The sequence below is a fragment of the Bubalus kerabau genome, chromosome 14, assembly GCF_029407905.1.
Source record: "Bubalus kerabau isolate K-KA32 ecotype Philippines breed swamp buffalo chromosome 14, PCC_UOA_SB_1v2, whole genome shotgun sequence".
In the NCBI taxonomy this organism is placed as follows: Eukaryota; Metazoa; Chordata; class Mammalia; order Artiodactyla; family Bovidae; genus Bubalus; species Bubalus kerabau.
In genome coordinates this window covers 84,587,330-84,610,064 of record NC_073637.1, presented here as the reverse complement: position 1 = coordinate 84,610,064, position 22,735 = coordinate 84,587,330, and the positions used below count along the sequence as shown (strand labels likewise).

Below are 22,735 nucleotides of genomic sequence, written 5' to 3'. Positions count from 1 at the left end.
TTTTTTGTGGGTAAATATTCCCAGACCCTTCAGCCATCCTTCGTATAACATGGTTCACTCTCTTAATTGCTTTCTATTTTACACATGTTCCTCTTCAACTGTCACCAAGAAGAGCGGAAATCTCACCATCCTCAATTTATTAGTGCAGCAAAAATAAAATTAAGATTTCTCCATGCTGTACCAATCCTGTGTTTTGAAACCTCCACTTTATGGGCACACATCTTTGTCTTAAAGTCACCCAACCCTCACACAGAGTGCCAAATCTCTAAGAATGCGCTCCTAAAAATACAAAGAAAAACTGATATGAAGTTAATCAGAGTACCCAATGGGACTCTGTATTATGACTCTTCCATTCAGTTCAGTTCAGTCACTCAGTCGTGTCCGACTCTTTGCGACCCCATGGACTGCAGCATGCCAGGCCTCCCTGTCCATCACCAACTCCCGGAGCTTGCTCAAACTCATATCCATCAAGTCAGTGATGCCATCCAACCATCTCATCCTCTGCCATCCCCTTCTCCTGCCCTCAGTCTTGCCCAGCATCAGGGTCTTTTCCAATGAGTCAGTTCTTCCCATCAGGTGGCCAAACTATTGGAGCTTCAGCATCAGTCCTTCCAATGAATATTCAGGACTGATTTCCTTTAGGATGGACTGGTTGGATCTCCTTGAAGGCCAAGGGACTCTCAAGAGTCTTTTCCAACACCACAGCTCAAAAGTATCAGTTCTTTGGCACTCAGCTTTCTTTATAGTCCAACTCTCACATCCATACATGACTACTGGAAAAACCATAGCTTTGGCTACATGGACCTTTGTCGGCAAAGTAATGTCTCTGCTTTTTAATATGCTGTCTAGGTTGGTCATAGCTTTTCTTCTAAGGAGCAAGCATCTTTTAATTTCATGGCTGCAGTCACCATCTGCAGTGATTTTGGAGCCCAAGAAAATAAAGTCTGAAATACAGTCTGTCACTGTTTCCATTGTTTCCCATCTATTTGCCATGAAGCGATGGGATTGGGTGCCATGATCTTAGTTTTCTGAATGTTGAGTTTTAAGCCAACTTTTTCACTCTCCTCTTTCACTTTCATCAAGAGATTTTTTAGTTCTTCTTTGCTTTCTGCCATAAGTGTGGTGCCATCTGCATATCTGAGGTTATTGATATTTCTCTTGGAAATCTTGATTTCAGCTTGTGCTTCATCCAGTCCAGCATTTCACGTGATGTATTCTGCATATAAGTTAAATAAGCAGGGTGACAATATACAGCCTTGACATATTCCTTTCTCAACTTGACTCCTAGTCCACTTAAATGTCCTATCTGTCTCCTCAAAGCCTCATAGCCCAAGGATACCCTGTCTCCAAGTAGTTCATAAATTCTTAAGTGTCTGCCACAAACCCAGTTACCCTTCCAGCAAACTGGTCCCAAGCAACCTTCCTTGCAAGAGTTGTCATTAACGTTAATAAGATATGGTCACTTGTCACCCTTGCCATTGCTGATAAGACTGTCCAGGGAGTGATGCTTGAATCAAGGGGCTGTACAAGGTCTGGCTTCCCTTAGCAACTATCATGAACTATAAAGGAAAAGGTGAGATTATTATCAAACGGTGCCAAAATAGCCTCACTATATGCTCTCCTTAGAAAATGTGTCAGAAATGTTTTCTCCAAGCTGAAATGTATGAGAAATATGTTTTAATTTCTGAACTTTATTTGTATTGCAAGTTTACTTACTTGCAATTACTAGATTTACTCCAGATTATTAGAGGTTTAATCTTAAGAAACTGAGGAGTCTCCTTCAGAGGGGGCCACCTCTAATTTGAGAGGACTTTATGGGCCCTACTCCTCCTGCCTCATTGGCGTGAGGGCATCTTATTTGGGTTGTTATTTAACCTCACAGGTGTCAGCTGAGCTGACTCCCTTTTGAGGTCTTCTTCCCTGTCTTCAATCACTGATCCATTCATGTTTGGAATATGTCATCCCCATTCATTTTAATTTTTTTTTAATTGGGGTATAGTTGCTTTACAATATTATGTTGTTTCTGCTATAGAACGAGGTGAATCCGCTATAAGTATACATATGCTCGTAACTACTTTTGTGACAAGCAAAAGATGTAGGCAGGAAAACCATAATGAAAGACCATACTAAACTATTGTTATGAAGAAACAGAAAATGTATACTGCTACAAAAGCATGTTGTGAGGGGAGAAAAGAGAATGGGGGGAGGTGTAATATAATCTAATCTAATGGGGGAGGGGTCAAAGCTTAAGAATAGATCTCTGGAAAAGTTCCTTTGGTCTGAGATCTGTAAGGTTGCATAAGAGCTAACTAGTCACCAGGAAGAAAGACTAGCTTGTGCAAAGGCCCTGAGGCAGTATAATCACAACTTTGTGCGGACCTGAAAGAAGGCCAGGAGGCCTGGAGCAGAAAGAGTATCGGGGACACGGGTGAGCAACACCAGAAAGGGCAGCAGAAGTCACTGCTTGCTGGGCCTTCTAAACTGCATGAATAAATTTTACCAGCAATGGCCATCCCATCAGAAGAACCTCAAGTCCTACATTTATATTATCTCAAGCATTAATCATGAGCGAACTAACAAGACTTCAACTCACAAGGTATAAAGTCTGATTGTTTCAACTTGGCTGAAGTAGTCCCTACTTACCCAGTTGTTAGGAGTGGATGGTCGTGAAGACCACATGGTCATCAGAACCAATCATCATGAGGAGGAATAAGTGTTCTGATACAAATAAATCTATGCAACAGCCCACAGAGAGCTGCACTGACCAGCATCTCTGAAGTTCCAAGATCCCCAGACACACCCAGGTTTACCTTGGGCAGTCAGTTTTACTGTAAAGATAAAATGGGACATTAAGAAAAACCTGATGTTCATTCAGAAAACACTCGTCAGCTCTAGCGATCCACCAAACACAGGGAAAGCACCAGTCATTCCATCACATGATCAGACTCTCAGTAGCAAGCCTCCAGCTTGAATGCTCTGCCATCAAGTTTCCTTGGCAAGTCTCGGGCTCTGCTGCTGCTTCTGTTGTTGTGATGTAACTCTGTCTTAGGGTCCAGTTCCACAAGAGAGAGGATCTAACTGAGCCGATCAGCCGCCTTTACTATTAGGCTTCCCCGTTGAGGGGTAGGCTTCCCACAGGTCACTTCTGGGGGGATGGCTGACGAGAACCTCCCTTGCCCCACGCCCATCTCTCTGCAGGAAGCCCCCAACGGCACGGGGGCACTGCGGGTGCAGCATGAACCCTTCATGAGGCCACTGCCTGCAACAAGGAGGCTGCAGCCTGCCACAGACAGGTTTGGTTTGATTTGCACAATTTTGGCTCACACAGGATTGTTTTTCATTTAATGCTGAACCAACATTTTTTAAAGATTTATTTATTTATTTAGGGCCCACAGGCTTCAGTAGTCATGGCTCACAGGCTCCAGGGCACAGGTTCAGTAGTTACAGCTCAGGGGCTTCCCGACCTGGAGATCGAACCTCTGTCTCCTGCATTGGCAGGCAAATTCTTTAGCAGGCAAATTCACTGAGCCACCAGGGAAGCCCACCTTATCACCTTAAGAAGTTTCTTTTTATCTCTTTCAGGTTACCACCCCTCTCAGGGTTTGCCCTAGTTCAGATACTTAGCCCCGGTTTTGTAGAGAGAAACGCCGCTCAGTCCCACAGGTGGCTGTGTGCTTTCACTGCGACTGCAGCTGCGGCTGCTGCAGAGTAAAGCCATCTGGCCCCCTCGGCCAGTTCACCACTGAAGCACCCACTGTGCTGCCACACGGCCCCAGCCACTAACCCTACGAGGCCAAGAAGGAGCCGGGCTCACTGCAGCTGCTGTGGTCTGCAAGCACGCAGCATGGGAGCAGAAAGAACCTCTGTGGAACCAGGAGGGGCCTCTCTCCCTGGGGGTGTATGTTGCTATGGGGAGCTCTGCCTGCTGGTCCCACCTCTTGGGTCAGGTTTCATATTACTGACGTTTGGATTACCTGGTTTAGGTTGTGTGTGCGTGCTTACTCACTCAGTCGAGTCCAACTCTTTGCAACCCATGGACTGTAGCTCACCAGGCTCCTCTGCCCATGGGATTCTCCAGGCAAGAATACTGGCCTGGGTTGCTGTTCTCTTCTCTAGAGAATCTTCCCGATCCAGAGATTGAACCTGGGTCTCTTAGATCTTCTGAATTGGAGGCTGATTCTTTACCATTTGAACCACCAGGGAAGCCCATGTTTAGGTTGTAACTAATGTTTTGTCTCTCTCATCCTTGCTTCAATCAAGAATTGATTCACTCAACACTGATTCTCCTTTGTTTTCCCCTAACATAGAGAAGAGAAAGCTAAGTATTCCATTTTCCTAGCTGCATGCTAGCTAGCGATGGGAATGCGACACAGTTCTGACCAGTGACAGGTAAGCTGAGTGACACACACTCTCAGATATGTTCCCAAAGCAGACCTCCCATTAAGCAAGGCCAAGTTGGAAAGTGCTTCCAACTCCGCAGCGGTCTGTGACAGAACCGTTCTCTCTGCTTCCTTAGTCCCCCAGGTCCCTGGAGGTAGAGAAAAACCCTCTCTCTCTCCTCTCAAGCCTGTCTCCTTCTATTGAATGAGCTTGTTTCATCCATGGGAATGCCAAACAAGTGAGTAAAGGGGACCAGACGCAGGGTGAATGCTCCTCTTCATCTTTTGACACTGTTTGAAATTTTAGCGTGTATATATATTATTTTCCTGTTTTAAAAAATTACCATCAATGAGACTTCCCTGGTGGTCCAGTGGTGAAGACTCTGTGCTTCCAATGCAAGGGATGCGGGTTCAATCCCTGGTTGGGAAACTAAGATCACACATGCTGCACAGCCTGGCAAAACAAACAAAAACAAACAAGATTCTATCATTAGTGTCTGAGGTTTTCTTTACTAAGTTATCAGACACAAGCAGCAGAGAGTGTAAAGGGACATGTATAGCTGCCCCGAGCACTTTGCGTCTGAAACAAGCACTACAGGGTTAGGGAAGCAGGCAGAAATCTAGATTCTGTGTTCAGTGAGCACAGCTCTTTACTGAGCCACAGACTTGAGGCTGTGAGCTGCCTGGGTTTAGCCCACTCTAATCCCACTTTGGACACACTGCCTGGTGTGTTTTGGGCCTTCAGCCTGGGCAAAAGGCAATATCTGTGACCCATTTTTGAGTCACTACAGCTTATTGGCTGATGCTGAAGAACATCTCTTCTGTTCTTAAAAAGTGGATTAACGTGGAATTTGCTGTCTCTGCTATGATCCCTTAAAAGGGCCACGATGACAGAGCCAAGCAAGGCCACCTGAGGCGGAGGCTCGTTCTTGCTGTGTGTGCAGCTGGCAGTCCTCCCCGCATGGCTCCCCCGTACCCCGCCCCCCTACGGCCACAAGTGTGTCATCCTGGGGGTCCAGCCAAAGAACTTCGGGACATGCCTTTCATCTGTACAGCCAAGGCCAATGCCACGCAGAATTTATTTCAGCTGTCTCCCAGCTCAGTTCTCACTTCTACAGAGAGAAGATCCTGCTAATGGAGACCTTTGGTTTCAATGTCAGTATGAGATTGTGCTGAAATTGGAGACTTTTTAATGTATGAATAGAAAGAAACTTTAATTCATCAATCAGCAACTTTTATTTTCTTTAAACATTTGCTAAGTGTCTGGCATTGGGGCAAAATACACGAGCGCAGTGGTGAATAACAGGTCCCAGAGTCAGAGAGATCTGGGTCTGAGTACTGTCAGATATTTAAGGTTGAGCCACACAATATTTCTACAAATTCTTTTTCACACATTTTCTTTACTTGCTTACATTTTCTGTCCATTTTACCCTGTCTATTGGCTATAGCTTTATTTACAGCTTATGTTTTTTCTCCTTCCATTTCAGAATGTGGTTCTTCTCAAGCTTCTAATACAACTCTTTCCATTTCTCACTCATGATCTGACTTCATTCAGTCTTTAAAGTCACTGAAAATGTTGGTGTATTTCTTGTGACACACGCTTTGACACACTCCATCACTGATGTCTGGATACTCCAAGGCAGCGTTCTTGGTAAAGAGGCACTTAGCTTCTTGGTCTGAGTTGATCTGGGAGTTTTTTGACTGGCTGAGGCATTGTGGAGCTTCCCTGCTGGAGTTCACTGCCTCTGTTTCAGGCTCTGGTTGTTATTTTTTGGGTTCCACACTTGACTACATCGTCCTTTCTTTGCTCTCAGTTCTTGAGTAACCTTTAGCCGCTCATTGCTGGTGGAGAATATGCTGGATTCTGCCTCTTCCTCCACGCAGTCCATCATTCCGAAATGTAACTCAGGGCAAGGAGTAGGCACATCCTCTCTCAGCATAGCAAAATCAAACAAAATGGGTCTATTTTATTCTAATAGGAAGAAAGGACTTCCCAGGGGGCTCAATGGTAAAGAATCCCGCCAATGCAGGAGACACGGGTTCAATCCCTGGGTTGTGAAGATACCCTGGAGAAGGAAATGGCAACCTACTCCAGTATTCTTGCCTGGAAAATTCCATGGACAGGGGAGCCTGGTGGGCTATAGTCCATGGGGTTGCGAAAGAGTTGGATGCAACTTATGACTAAAAGAACAACAAGAAGAAGAAAACTAATCTCTCAAGAAGGATGATAAAAGCTGTTTTGGTGAATGAAGCTTTTCACTTGCCCAGTAATCTGAATATCCACTATGTGATATTGTTGGGGACTAGGGTTTCCTACCCCCTGGCCCCACTGTCCTTGTGATGTGACTCTAGTTCTCAGGATGGAGGGAGATCTGGCACCTTCAGCCGTCATGCCTGCTTCCCAGTCAGGAAGAAGGTAGGAGGGCCACTGGTCTTCTGCCTAATGGAAGCCCTTCCCATCGGATTAAGCTGGCATTTCATTGGTTAGAACAGTGTTGCATCACAGTTCTAGTCGTTAGCTAAATTGCAGCTAGGAAAACTGAATGCTTAGCTTTTTTGTCTCTGTGTTAGAGCAAAGCAAAGGAGAATCAGTGTTGAGTGAACCAATTCTTGATTAAGGCAAGGATGGGAAACAGAAGACATGAGTTATTCAATGAGTTATTCATTTATATTATTTTTATTTCCACAATAGGATGAGAAACTAAGGTTCAGGGAAGTTGCAACAATTACGCCAAATATAGTGGAAAGGAGTCAAGCCCCAGTCATTCCAACCCCAGTGTTTTGCTCTTAAAGGACTCTCCTTGCTTTAGACAAAAATCTAGAGTTTCTTGTTAGGCACCTTAGGCCAGGGCGATGTCCTCCGTTACAATGTGAAGAAGTAGCAGTTACGTCTGCAGTTGGCAAGATGCCTCTTTCATGGCTCTAGGACACAGTGGGATTGACCATTGACTATTATTGACCAATAATTAGCTGATTACTCAAGGTAGAGGCTTGCAAACTGTACTAGGCATCAAAGCTCCTAATCTCTTAGCATAATAGGCATAAATATATCTATTTTGTGGTCAAAGATTAGGTTGCCAACTTGATTTAAGTACCACTGATTTTGTTCAATGGGCTTACCTGGTGGCTCAGTGGTGAAGTGTCTGCCTGCCAACACAGGAGACCTGGATTGAATCCCTGGGTCAGAAATCCAGCTCTTGTAATGGTTTAAATAGATGATCTAATATACCTTCTACAGTCATTATCTTTTAAGCTGTAAGCAGAAGGATGTTTAAACCATTTCCTCAAAAAGTGAAAAGCAAAAAGGTATTGTTCTTGAGGCTTCTGCCAAAAGCTGACTGACAAGGCATATGAACTATGATTGCTAAGAGATTAGTGATAGGCAGGGTTAGAAGGATTTGAGTGGGCTTCTTGATTCTGTAAACTGTGAATAAAGTGGAGCCCAAAGAGCATGTGGAACAGAATTTTAGATTAAAAGTAAGCCACAAGTGAGACTTCTGCAGTGGTCCAGAGGTTCAGAATCTGCCTGCCAACACAGGGACACAGGTTCAATCCCTGATCTGGGAAGTAAGACCCCACATGCCATTGGGCGACTAAGCCCGCAGGTCACAGCTACTGAAGCCCACACCACAGAGCCTGTGCTTCACAGGAGAAAGCCCACATGCAGCAAATAAGACCCAGCGCAACCAAAATTTAAAAAATAAAATAAATAAACCACAAGGGCAAGAGTTTTCATGTCATTCAGGGCCTTCTGCTTACTCCAAGGCCTGGTTATTTAAATGGAAGATTCATCTTCACTGTGTGTTGCCTAATGGTGAGGACTGGGCTTCTTAAAATATAGAGACGTATCATTTCAAGATAACATTTACCTTCAGAAGGCTCTGCACCACCACACAAAGGTGAGCCATGAACACAAGCATAGTACTCACATCCTTGAAAACAGAAACTAAACTATGGTCCACAGAAAGATGTGCCTCTGTAATGCTCATTACGTAAGTGACAGAATCAGAGAATCAGCTTTGGAAATTGGTCCATGGTAAATGACTCACTCATGCATTCCACAAACCCTCACCGATCACCTACTGAGCTAATGGCTGTGGCCCTATCTGGAAAATCTGATTACAGGCAAAGGGAGACAGAGGCTGCTTTAGCCTGTGTTCAGTTAAACCAGGCACCATCTCACTATTAACAGCTACTTTGTAACCAAACCTGTCTCATCACCCTTTTCAAGAACAAGGGGGAAATGAGCCCACAATGACTAAGAGCATGAAAAACTAATTCTTACTAGGACTTTGGGAGGTTTTGAAGTCTTAACAGGCAAGAATTTTTTGTTAAATAATCAAACAATTAAGAGATTTCTGAGAACCACACAGGGCTTATCCCAAAGTAAGCAAAAAGTTATTAGTCACCTACTGGGTAAGTCAATTGTTTATTCAATATGGTCCTTAAAGCAACCGAACACATATAAATTGAACTTTTGGAGATATTCATGGTCCGGGGGCATGAGCTGATGACCAACTCCACTGAACACTTTCCTGAAATGAGCTGTTGAAATAAGCACCAAATTCATGACTTCGTGTGCCCCAGCCCTCATCAAAATAGCAAATTCTGTATTATATTTAATCTCCTGCACTATAATGTTCTCTAAAGGCTGGGAATGTTCCTTACTCATCTCTGTACACTCAGCAGCTAACACAAATCTTGGCTTATAGAGATTCTCAATTCATTATTTAATATATGAATATATAAGCTCATTTTTTCTCTCAAAGGTAAAATTCACAATTGGTTGGGAAATGACTTTTGTCAGAAGTATAAAAATAACTAGACTTAAATCATTTTAATTAAAAGAAAAGAGGTGGATGAATAATTTTATTTGAGACTGTTTGTTACATTCTTCTTTGAGCAAAAACAGCAACAAAATCTCTCCACGTATTTACATGAAAAGGAGAAGCCATGTCTCATTCTCAGTTCATGCTGCCAAAACAGAGCACCATTACTACAGAACACCGTTACTACAGAGCACCATTACTACAGAGTACCGTTACTGAGCAGCTTATTCTCAATACATGCTGCCAAAGCAGAGTACCATTACTGACCAGCTTAAATAGCGAATGTTTGCTTCTCACAGTTCAGGAAGCTGGAAAGACCAAGATCAAGGTACCAGCAGATGAGATGTCAGGTGAAGACATTCTTCTTGATTTGCAGACAGACATCTTCTCCTTTTATCCTCACATGGCAGAAAACTGGGAGTAGATGCAAGCTCTCCCATGTCTCTTCTTACGAGGGCACTACTCCCACACATGAGGCTCCATCCTTATGACCTAATTACCTTCCAAAGTTCCCACTTCCTAATACCATCATTTAAGATTTCAACATGTGAATTTTGTGGACACAAACATTCAGTTCATAACAAAGTTTTCTAAGGTGACGTCTTAAGTGGTGTCCTTGTTCCCAAGAACGCTAGGCATAACTTGCAGCTCACACAGCATGGGAACAAGTCCACACAACCTCATTCCATCATTTCACTGCTTACTTCTTAGATTTTTCTGCAGGTTCACAGCAAGCCATGCAGGCAATCTCAGTAGCTAATAATTTGGTATTTCAAACAAATGTTCAATAGCTACTTATTTGGGTAGGAAGAAACAGATTTTTCTCTAAATAAAATTTATACTGAAATAGATTCGGTTACTAACTCAAATTCACTTACCAAAGCAGTGAAATAATTTGGCATAACCTTTTATTCCCTATGCAGTTCTTGTTTCTCTTGCATTTTCTTGTGATATTTCAGAAACAAGTCACCTTCTTGGGAGGCATATTAATGTGTGCAAAATTTAGATAATAAAACAAGTTCTGGGACACAGCACTATATCATGTATTATTCATTTTTAGAATTTCAGCAGACTTTCAGCTATGCCTTGCCATGTGAGTCACAACTCTCAACACAGATAGGTGGGTGATAACAAGGCAGACCTTTCTCTTTGTGACTTGAGGACGCTCTCCATTTTGGCAGGAGCTAAACTAATTAAGCCTCTCAAGTTATATGTGGTAAAAACTAGAGACGTCATAATTCTGATTCGTTTTAGGGATACTTTACCCTCCCTGACCCTCAGCCTCTGACTGCGCACTAGGGTGCTGCACTTGAGGCTGTAGAGTCAAGAGAACTGAAAACGTCCAAGTAACTGGAAAGAGAAGGAAACTGCATCAACCTAATAAAGTGCATCTATGAGAAATCTTCATCAGCCATACTTAATGTTAAAACTTTATGCCTCAAATCAGTAACAAGATAAGTAATAAATATTTTACTGGAAGTCTGAGCCAGGACAACTGTTCAGGGATGGGGAGAAGAAGGAAGAAAGCAAGGAAGGAGAGAGGAAAGAAAGAAATAAAAGGATATACAAATAGAAGAAGAAGTAGTAAAACTATCTCTAGAGGACGTGATATTATATAGAGAAAAACCTAAAGAATTCACAAATAAAATATTAGGACTAGTAAACTGGTTCAGGAAAGTTTCAGGGCAGAATATCAACATACAAAAATCAGTTTTATTTCTACACAGTTGAAAGTGAAAAACTCAAAACTGAATTTAAGAAAACAACTACAGGGACTTTCCTGATGGTCTAGTAGTTAAGACTGTATCTGCTAATGCAGGGGGCATGGCTTCAATCCCTTGTCTGGGAAGATCCCTCATGCCATGGGGCAACGGAGCCCAAGCATCACAGTTACTAAGCCCTCGTCCTCTAGGGCTATGTGCCGCGGCTGCTGAGCCCACACGCTGCAGCTGCTGAGCCCCCACACGTAAGGCCTGAGCCCGCGCGCGTGAGGCCTGCGCCCGCGCGCGTAAGGCCTGTGACGCGTGAGGCCTGAGCCCGCGCACGTAAGGCCTGTGACGCGTGAGGCCTGTGACGCGTGAGGCCTGTGACGCGTGAGGCCTGCGCCCGCACGCGTAAGGCCTGTGACGCGTGAGGCCTCTGACGCGTGAGGCCTGTGACGCGTGAGGCCTGCGCCCGCGCGCGTAAGGCCTGTGACGCGTGAGGCCTGTGACGCGTGAGGCCTGCGCCGCAACAAGAGAAGCCACTTCAGTGAGCAGCCCTTATTCTGCAACAAAGAGCAGCCCTGCTCACGGCAGCGCGAGAAAGCCCCGTACAACAATGAAGACTCAGCACAGCTATAAATAAATAAATACAAATGTTAAAAAGAACTCTTACAACTCAACAACAAGAAGACAAATAACCTAATTAAAACTTGGACAAAGAAACTGAATGGACATTTCTTCAAAGTAGTTCTGCAATTGGCCAAGAAGTGCATGAAAAGCAGCTCAATATCATCATCATTAGGGAAATACAAATAAAAACAGTAATAATATGCACTTCACACCCACTAGAATTTAAAAACAAAATAGGAAACAAAAAGTATTGGTGAGAAATTGTAACTCTCATACGTTTTCAAAGGGTTGTAAAATATTGAAGTCACTGTGAAAAACAGTTTGGCAGTTCCTCAGAAAGTAAAACAGGATTGCTATACAATACAGCAATTTCATTCCTAGGTATATACTCAAGAGAATTGAAAGCATACATTCAAACAAAAACTTGCATATGAATTTTCATAGCATCATCTTTCATAACAGCCAAAAAAGTGAATCAGCCCAAATGTTAATCAACTGATGTATAAGCAAAATATGGTATATCCAATCAGTGGGATATTATTCATCCATATAAAAAATGACGTTCTAATATATGCTACAACAAAGAACCTTGAAAATACTATGCCAAGAGAAGGAAACCAGAAATAAAAGTCTACCTACTAAATGATTCCATTTATTTGAAATGTCCAGAATAGTCAAATCCATGGAGACTGAAAGCAGGCTACTGGTTACCAGGAGCTGAGGGTCAGAGGGAATGCAGAGTTATTGCCGAGTGGATACAGGGTTTCTGTGCAGTTGATGAAAAACATTCTAAAATTGAAAGTGATGATGATTATACAACATTGTGAAAGTCCTTAAAGTTACTGGATGGTAAAAGTGGTAAATTTTATGTTATGTGAATTTTAACTCTATTATTTTTTTAAAAGCTGACAAATACCACACATGTGACAAAAATCTCAAAAATAACACACTATACCTCTATTATACTCTTTTCCTATATTTTTGTCTGTATACTTTTTGTATCATTGTCTCTTCACATGACGATAATTTTATACTATTATTTTGTATGGAGAGAAGCAATGCAAATACAATTTAAATAAAATTACATTGCTTTGAGCTGCATAATTATTTAGTCAAAGTATCTTTATCCTATGCATGAATACAATAATTTACAGACATATGTAGTGCCTATAACTAATGATACTGTATTGGGTACTTAAGATGGTACAGAAAAACTTGAACAAATTTTTTGGCCAACCAATAAAAAGATGTTGAATAGCTCACAGACTTGATTGAACAGTAGATAACCAGATTTGCATCTTGAAAGCAAAGAACAATGCCCAAATTTATGCCACAGAACTTTCCTAGAGAGGAAATCACTGTTGCTGCCAGTGAGCTCTGCCCAATGTCATGTGCAGATACCACTGACCTTGACATCAGAACACCCTGCAGTTCCGCTCCCTCTGCTGTTTGGGGTTAGTCTTGCTTTTACCACTGCTGCCCCCAAAAATCTTCCTTGTGGTGCCCGTTCCTTCCAGTAACTCCAAGTCTGCAGAGTATCCATATGATGAGAGAAGAGTGAATTGGTACTCACCCCCATCATAGCTGCGTTAGAGGTCAGGGAAGCTATCATCCAGCACCTTTTTGAGTCTCCTGAATGAAAAATTCTTCACACATAAGATAGACTTCTCGAGTTGGGCAGACCAAAAGGATGACTATCCATCAGACATATCAAGTCAACTGATCTGTGATAATACATGTGAAGGGCTTAGCAAGTAGCTGGCTATAACTATAGAGCACCTGCCGTTTGCCTCTCAGAAGGCTAAGGACTGTGTTGGATCCAAGGAAGTCAGGGTTCCTGAGCTCCAAGAAATGACAATACACCCCTAAAGTGGTCCCAGATTTGGGGCCTTCCCACAGGGTCTTCCCATGAGGCAATCCGTTTAGCATTGTCCTGTGTCCAGGGAGAGCGAACTCTGCCTTTTGGTTTCAGAAGACCTCATTACTGTTATTGGAAAGAACATTTTGGTCAGAGATAAATAATGTTTTCACTTTCCTTTTTGGAAAGCTATTTAGAGAAGGGAGAAGAGAGGGAGCAAGGGTTTCTGGAGATGTGATGGATGACAAAAGGCATTGCTCCATGCAGCAACGGCCCAGAAAGGGCTGCAGTCACACACGTAAAGCTCGTCACTGCTGATGGAGTTGGGTCTGGCATCCAGAGAAGAACGTGCCCTTGGAGCTGTGCTTCCCTCTGTGGACTAATTGACATTGAGGGAACCTTTGTCATAAATAATGCCTGCCAGTCAAGAGAACATTTAGCCCATTGCTGCAGAGGGAAGACAAAAGAGACATTGAAGTTTCACAAACTCTGGGAACTCTCCTTAGGAAGACAGACATAGGCACATCAGGCCCCAGCACCACAGTGACAGATAAAAGATTGGGACTTAAGATGACTGTCCTATGTACACACGTGCCAAATGTCCAGGTACAAAACGAAACATTCAGCTCCTGTTCCCAACAGCTACAGTCCACTGCTTTGTGTTATGTATTATTAAATAGACAAAAAGTAAACTAAAAAATAAACATGAATTCAGAGTCACAGTCCATTCTGCCAAGAATTCTATCCCTGGAAGACTGTCGAAAAGTACTTTGGTGAAGGGCTCATGTTATGTGAATTAACAAATAAGTGAATGAATGAAGGATCCTTGTTGTTCAGTTGCTAATTCATGTCTGACACTTTGCGACCCCACGGACCGCAGCACGCCAGGTTTCCCTGTCCTTCACTATCTCCTGGAGCTTGCTCAAACTCATGTCCATTGAGTCAGTGATGCTATCCAACCATCTCACGCTCTGTTGCCCCCTTCTCCTCTTGCTCTCAATCTTTCCAAATGGAGGATAAATAAATATTAATACAAGGCTTAACTACCAGCTTCCTTGAACCTCTTTGCCTGCTGCTCATCACCAAGAATCTTTCAGAGAGTTCATTTTAAAATCTCCCAAAAAAAGTCGACAACCAGTGGTCTAACACTCTTCAAACACAACTATTCAGTTTTGACAGTAAATCTCATGAGGCTGAAAAGTACTATAGAGTGTTCTTTCACAAAACCTTCTCTAAAAGGAGTCCAGCTTATTGGAAGCTTCAGTCAGGTGATCTGCGCCAATCGTCTCAGCATCCCCGTTGCGCACCTCCTCCCTTCCCGCGCTCCGTGTGCTCTGACCACATGGGGCTTCCTTCCATTCACTGAACCGAGCGAGCACCTGCCTGTCTGCCTGGGCTGAGCTCTGGCCCCACACCTCTCAGCCCCTCACCAGTGAGAAGACCATCTGGCCCCATCCAAGTGTCAGCACCGCAGGCAAAACCCCTATGACTACTCCATGGACAGCAGACCTGCCCCTCAGCCCAGCCCCTTGTCTTCACAGCACTTCTGATCACTCGTACTGAAGGGCTCAGGGCATGACACCCTAACACAGGCTGCTTCTGCACATGAAGTATTCTGAGGTGAAGGCGATCGGATCCAACAGATGCCTGAGAGCTCTTTATCTCCCCCTTAAGTGCCTAAAACAAAGCATAAATTTCCTCTTTTGTAAAGGAAATTTGCATTTATAAACAAATATTCTGTTGGTAAAGGCATCTGTATTAGGAGAAAAGCTACACCCAGAGACACCTTTTTTTGTTTTTACCCTAGAGACTCTTAACTGCAAAACAAGGCAGCCTTTAACTTATCAGATGTTTCCTTTGCTCCCCTAATTCACTCCCCCAACCAAGTGTCAAAACCCTATTCCTTTCCATTATTCCAGATAGTATACAAGTCTCAACTTGACCCCTCTTGACTCTCCTATTTTTATGAAACTCTCCTGTGTATGTATGGAATTAAAATTAATTTTTTTCTCCTGTTAATCTGTCTTATGCCAATTTAATTCTTAAACCAGCTACAGAACCTAGAAGCAGAGAAGGAAATTTTTTTCTCCTTTATGGCACCCTTATTTGTACATGTTCCTTCTGTTGCTTTTTCTCACTAGAGTTCCAGCCCCATGCCGGCTGCGTCAGGCCTGCCCAACCCTTATTCCTTTTCCTTAGGGCTAGCAGGGCAGCTACCATGTGGTGTGAGATAAACAAATGTTCAATAAACAAATGAATGTATTCCCCATTCCTCTCGTTACAAGTTTAAGAAAATGAGAAAACCAAAGAAAACAAGTTCTTATTGAGAGATACATTCAAAACAAAAATTTTCAGCATACGCCTTGTGGGCAGCAAATATTCAACCTAAGTATTACTTCTTTTACGTTTATAACCAAACACTAAATGGAACTAGCTCATTTAATAAAAAATATCTTGAAAGGCCATAAGGGAACTAGCATTTATCTCTCCCTATTATAGGATCTATGTCAATTCTTGCAGGATAGAAATACTAAGTCTTCCAACCCAGAAAAAAGATAAGTTGGAAAAGGGGAGGCTTCTTTAAAACCTAAGTCATGTCCAACTTTTGCAACCCCAAGGACTGTAGCCTTCCAGAACTCAGGGATAGATATAATTAGGAAAACAAATCATAGCACTTTTTTTCGCCTTTCCTCATGTGCAGATATGAGACCTGAAAGTAACAATATGAAGTAGCACCTGCAGATCTCATACTTCAGGGAAACTGGGACTGACACAGATTGCAACAGTCAAAAGCAGCTTCAAAGAAGACGTGGGGCTCACATTGAGTCTTGAAGACTGGGGAATACTCAGAAGGTAGAGAAGAAATGGATGCTCAGTCCATGAAGACAGCAGAGCTGGAACAAAGTGTAAGTAAATGGTACAGGAGTCAGCCCTGGATGAGGGCACAGCAACCCACTCCAGTGTTCTTGCCTGGAGACTCCCATTCTTCGGCGCTCAGCCTTCTTCACAGTCCAACCCTCACATCCATACATGACCACAGGAAAAACCATAGCCTTGACTAGATGGACCTTTGTTGGCAAAGTAATGTCTCTGCTTTTGAATATGCTATCTAGGTTGGTCATAACTTTCCTTCCAAGGAGTAAGCGTCTTTTAATTTCATGGCTGCAGTCACCATCTGCAGTGATTTTGGAGCCCAAAAAAATAAAGTCAGAGGGAAGCCCAATAATGTTCATATCTATGTATTTGGCAGAAGTGAAACAAAAATGTTTAACTGTATCAGTCAGGGTCCATTCAGAAAAACTGCAAGTGTTTTAAATAGGAGAAATTTAATACAGAGAATTGGCTACATGGATGATATAAGAACTGAGCTGTAAAAGAGGGAACAGTGAGACAAACCAGGAATGCATACCATCAGGAAGCTGTTACCACCTCCAAGGCTGATGCAAAAATGAGAAGAAAGATCTTACTGGAGTCAAGGTCTGGGGCCTCTTAGAAGCTGGAGACAAAGACAGCCTGCCAGGATGTAGACGCTGTTTGTCAGAACCTGGAGTTGTGCAGCAGCCCTAGCCCGTACTGGAGATGCTGCCAATGGAGAGAGAACGCAGAGAATATCAGGGCCTCTCCTTCCTTCAGGTGCTCACTAGTGGTCTCTTTGGTGGAACCTAGACAGAAGGCAATTGACAAGGCATTTTGAAAAATAGTTTCCTGCACGTCAAAGTTGAAAAGGATGTAGGCAATGCACCAGCTAGTTGGAACTGGGATTCTAGGACTAACAAGCTATTGATATAGAGGCATCCAGTCATATGCTTCAATCATTCTCTGAACAGAAAAGAAAGAAACTAGGAGAAAAGGTTTACAAAGAAGAGCATCATTTTGCAGATGATGGAGTTAAAGATCAGAAATGTGAAGTTATCTAGCTAATGTGATTCAGCTTTTTATTGAATTAATTCTAGGTTGAAATTGAAGATTTCTTTCAGGTAGTTTTGGGTTTCCCTAGTAGCTCAGCTGGCAAAGAATCCGCCTGCAATGCAGGAGACCCGGGTTCAATTCCTGGGTCAGGAAGATCCACTGGAGAAGGGATAGGCTACCCACTCCAGTATTCTTGCCTGGAGAATTCCATGGACTGTATAGTCCGTGAGGTTGCAGAGAGTCAAACACGACAGCAACTTTCACTTCAGGTGGTACAGTGCTTTTTCCATTACACACAATTGTTCAAGTTTTGTACACATTCCTCACACTGTAAGATTCAAAAAAAAAACAAAACAAAACTGTAGGAGCAAATAGACAATCTTCAACAGAAAAGAGAATTTATCAGACTTGTCGTTCATTCAGAAAAGGTTTTTAACTTTTTGTTTTATATTAGAGCAAGTTGATTAACAATACTGTGACAATTTCAAGCAGCAAAGTGATTCAGTTATACATATACATGTATCCACTCTTTCTCAAATTCTTTTCCCATTTAGGTTGGCACAAAATACTGAACTGAGTTCCCTGTGTCATTGTGGGTGTTTATAATTTTTAAATTTATTTATTTTTAATTGGAGGAGAATTGCTTTACATTATTGTGGTGATTTCTGCCACATATCAACATGAATCAGTCTTAGGTATACACATGTCCCCTTCCACATGTCCCACATCCCACCCCATCCCATCCCTCTAGGTTGTCACAGAGCACCAGATTCAGGCTCCCTGCGACATGCAGCAGATTTCTACTGGCCATCTAACTGTACATGTGGCCATGCACGTGTTTCAACGCTATGCTCTCAATCCCTCCCGCCCACCCTTTCCTGCACTGTGTTCACGAGTCTCTTCTCTATGTCTGCATCTCCACTGCTGCCCTGCAGATAAGCTCATCAGAATCATCTTTCTATATTCCATTAACTGTGTTAATATACGGTGTCTGATTTTCTCTTTCTGACTTCACTCTGTATAATAGGCTCCAGGTTAATTCACCTTATTAGAACTGAGTCAAATTTTATGCAACAAGTCTTAATAGGAATTCTCCTTTATCCATATTTTTGAATGCATAATTCTGTCATATGCAGAGAAAATGGTGGCTTCTATGAACACCAAGGTTCAAACTGTGCACTAAATGCTTGCAAAAATAATTACCACGTGAGTGCAATGCATCGTGATGGATGTCTTTCCAACTTGGCTTCAGATATTTCTTCAAAAAAAGTCTATTTCCTGCTGTGTCTTTATGTAATTATACACAGCATGATTAGATGGAAAAAAAGATTCCCTAAATACCATGTACAACTAGAATGAAGTTCTAATCAATTCACTGATTTTAAATTGTTTCAAAATATTTCCTGGGTACTAAAATGACCATGCTTAACTTTTCTTATTTTAGTAGAAATTAAATTCTATTTTTCTTGACCAATACATTTCTGCTCAAGATACAATACTAAGATGCTTAAAATCCTAATCAGAAAATACAATTAAAGTGAGATATTACCTTTTGCCTATCAGGTTGGTAATGACTAAAAATGAAAGTATCTAGCTTAGCAAACGTGTGGGGAAGGCAGAAATCTTATATTTTTCCAGAGGACGTCTAACCACTACACTCTTTTTTTTTCTTTTTGGTGTAGAATTTGTATTTCGTATCTTTCTCACAGAAAGTTTACAACAGCTTTACAAACAGATGGCACTTGATTCTATCTTGAGTTTGCACAACAGCATCATTCATTTTTCTAAAAAATTAATTTATTTATTTTAATTGGAGTCTAATTACCTTATAATACTGTAGTGGTTTTTGCCATACATTGACCTGAATCAGCCACAGGTGTACCTGAACCCCCCTCTCACCTCCCTCCCCATCCCATCCCTCAGGGTCATCCCAGTGCACCAGCTTTGAGTGCCTGGTTTCATGCCTCAAACCTGGACTAGTGATTTATTTCGCATATGGTAATATACATGTTTCAGTGCTATTCTCTCAAATCATCCCACCCCATGTCTTCTCCCACAGAGTCCAAAAGTCTGTTCCTTATATCTGTGTCTCTTTTACTGTCTCGCATATAGGGTCATCGTTACCATCATTCTAAATTCCATATATATGCATTAATATACTATATAAGTGTTTTTCTTTCTGACTTATTTCACTCTGTATAATAGGCTCCAGTTTCATCCACCTCATTAGAACTGATTCAAATGCGTTCTTTTTAACAGCTGAGTAACACTTAAGGGCAAGTGTAGGCACTATAATTGTTTTGCAGCCCAATTTGGCCATATGTATTTAAAGCCATGGGCTTCCCTTGTGGCTCAGCTGGTAAAGAATCTGCCTGCAATGCAGGAGACCTGGGTTCGATCCCTGGGTTGGGAAGATCCCCTGGAGAAGGGAAAGGCTACCCACTCCAGTATTCTGGCCTGGAGAATTCCATGGACTGTATAGTCCATGGGGTTGCAAAGAGTTGGGCATGACTGAGCAACTTTCACTTCACTATTTAGAGCCATTAAGAAATATTTATTCCCTGTGACTTCCCTGGTGGCCCAGTGATTAAGACTTCGCCTTCCAGTTCAGGGGGTATGAGTACAATCCCTGGTCAGGAGGATGTCTGATTTTCTCTTTCTGACTTCACTCTGTAATAAACTCTAGGTTCATTCACCTTATTAGAATGAAACTAGGATTTTATATCCCACATTTTTATATAGATCCCACATGGCTTGTGGCCAAAAAACAGAACATAAAACAGAGGCAATACTGTAACAAATTCAATAAAGACTTTAAAAAATATTTCACATAAAAAAAAATCTTAAAGAATTTCTCCATCTCTTTTTTTTTTTTTTTTTTTTTTTTTAATTTTATTTTATTTTTAAACTTTACATAACTGTATTAGATTTGCCAAACATCTCATCTCTTTTTTTTTGATGTTTTTTCTCAAGCCTTTATCAAGCATAGTAGAAAAGTTTTTGTATACATATATAAATAATATTTGCCTTTTAGTTAGGCAAGCCTAACTAAAACATTTATGACATTTTGAAAAAAAATTATGAGGAAATATTTATGCCCTTTAATCCAGTAATTCCAATTTTAGTAATTTGCCCTAACAAAAATATCGAGCAAATGCAAGAATGTTCATCACAATATTATGTATGGTAGGGGAAAAAGGGGTACAACTAAATATCAAAAAAAGAACAGTGTAGTTAAATAAATCAGTGATGGCATATATGATACAATATTTTCTGATCTCAATGACCAAAAATAAAACACTGGCAAATAAACTTAGGTATATTGGTATGATAAAATACTTAGGGTGCCATTTTATAAAAGGTAGAAAGATACTACAATAGTATATTCTAATTCTCACACGCTTTGTATAATGTATGTAGCTGTGCACACACATGCACACACAGTAATGTATACTGTGTGTAGCTGTGCACACACATGCACACACAGTAATGGAGAAAGCAAGAACTTTAGAAGTATAGGAACCAGAAATATTTTTGGAGCCTGGCTCTTCCTGGAGATAATTCTACTTCAAAATGTTGCCGTCAAGTTTCAATTACAAGTACTTGACCAGTTTCCCAGGTGGTTCAGATGGTAAGGAATCTGCCTGTCATGCAGGAGACGTGAGTTCGAACTCTGGGTTGGGAAGATTCCCTGGAGGAGGGAAAGGCTACCCACTGCAGTGTTCTTGCCAGAGGAGCCTGCAGGCTGCAGTCCATGGGGTGGCAAAGAGTCAGACATGACTGAGCAACTTTCACTTTTATATATATATATAATTGACATATATAAAAAGTATATTTAATTTATTTTTATATTTTATTATATATTATAGGGCTTCCGTGGTGGCTTAGTGGTAGAGAGTCTGCTGCCGATGCAAGACACATGGGTTCGATTCTTGGGTTGGGAAGATCCCCTGGAGAAGAAAATGGCAACCCACTCCAGTATTCTTGCCTAGGAAATCCCATGGACAGAGGAGCTAGCATGCTACAGTCCATGGGATGTCAAAGAGTTGGAAAAAATGTTGCCCTCAAGATTGAATTATAAACATATATATATATATATAATTGATGTATGCAAAATAAAAGATATATTTTGTTTATTTTTATATTTATTATATATTCATATATTGTATATAAACATAATACTATATAACTTTTGTACTACCTATATATATGCATATACATACATATGTAAAATATATACACACAATCTCCCTATCAGAGGGCCTGGGAAATAGTAGAATTCAAAGAATACCAGTTACCTTCTTGCCTTTATAATATTTTCCATATGAAGCACCACCCCACACTATTCCATATCTAACGTGATTTGGCTCCAAGAATGCAATCAGAGATAGAAAAGTACCTTGGGAAGGGAAATAAATCAGGCAGAAAACGAATAAACTTCTAGAGCTCTTTACAGGGTCTGCACATGTCCTATAAAGCCAAAGCTTGACGCTTACTCCAATTTTCAAATGATAGCAGGATGACAGGTCTTCATCACCCACTTATTTTAAGGGCTACCTTACTGATGAATATAGACTGAGGATAACTCTTCTTCAGAAAGGGGTCTCTTACTGCCTTTTAAAAGCATGAATCAGACCCTGGAAAGGCTCCGGTCCATTACTTTAAAATAGCCACATAAAGGAACTTATAGCCACATGCCCAGGCCTAATGGATTCTGCCCCGTAAAGAGGCATAATTTTGAATGCTCCTTCTAAATGCCTGTTGAGTTTCCATGGGAACAAATGTCTGGAGGTCAACTCTATTCATCTTGAGGTTGGGGAGCTATATGAATGGGTGAGAGACAAAATCTGTCCCCTTTGGGAGCTGATTGGGTCTAATGATGGGCATATATTTAGCCATAACAGAGGAATGAAAGGGCTTGATGTGATATGGGATTTTTAAGGCCAGAGCCATGAACAATTCACAGAAGTGTGACATAATTTTTAGCTCCTCCATAGGGCCCCCTGGCAAGCTGTTCCCTGACCACCTTTAGTCTGCTTTCCCTTTTGTTCAAAGAAAGGTAGATGGTATCTCTTTAGGCTACTGGAAATAAAGGGAAAACATGCTCTCAGACCGCATCATTTAATCTGATTTAATGGAAATGAAAGCCAAATGGAACAACATCTGACATACATTATATTACAATAAGTATCTATGCAAATAAACATTTACAATGTATTATTAAACAAAAATAAAGCTTTTCTGCAGTGTGTGTATATAATATTCTAAAATAAATACATATTAACTAAAGTATAAGTTCTAATTCTTTTGCTTCCTGAGTAACTTAGATCAAATCACTTAATTTCTCTGTAGCTAAATATCATCCTTAAAACATCCTTAAAACAGTGGGGAAAACATAGTAACCACACAGGGCATTTTCATGAGAAT

General features: G+C 41.5%; 1 pseudogene; it reads left to right on the top strand.

Moving 5' to 3' along the window:
• Window positions 1-3,153: 3,153 nt before the first annotated feature.
• LOC129626934 (nucleolar RNA helicase 2-like) overlaps window positions 3,154-22,735 on the top strand; it is a 49,263-nt pseudogene continuing 29,681 nt past the window's right edge.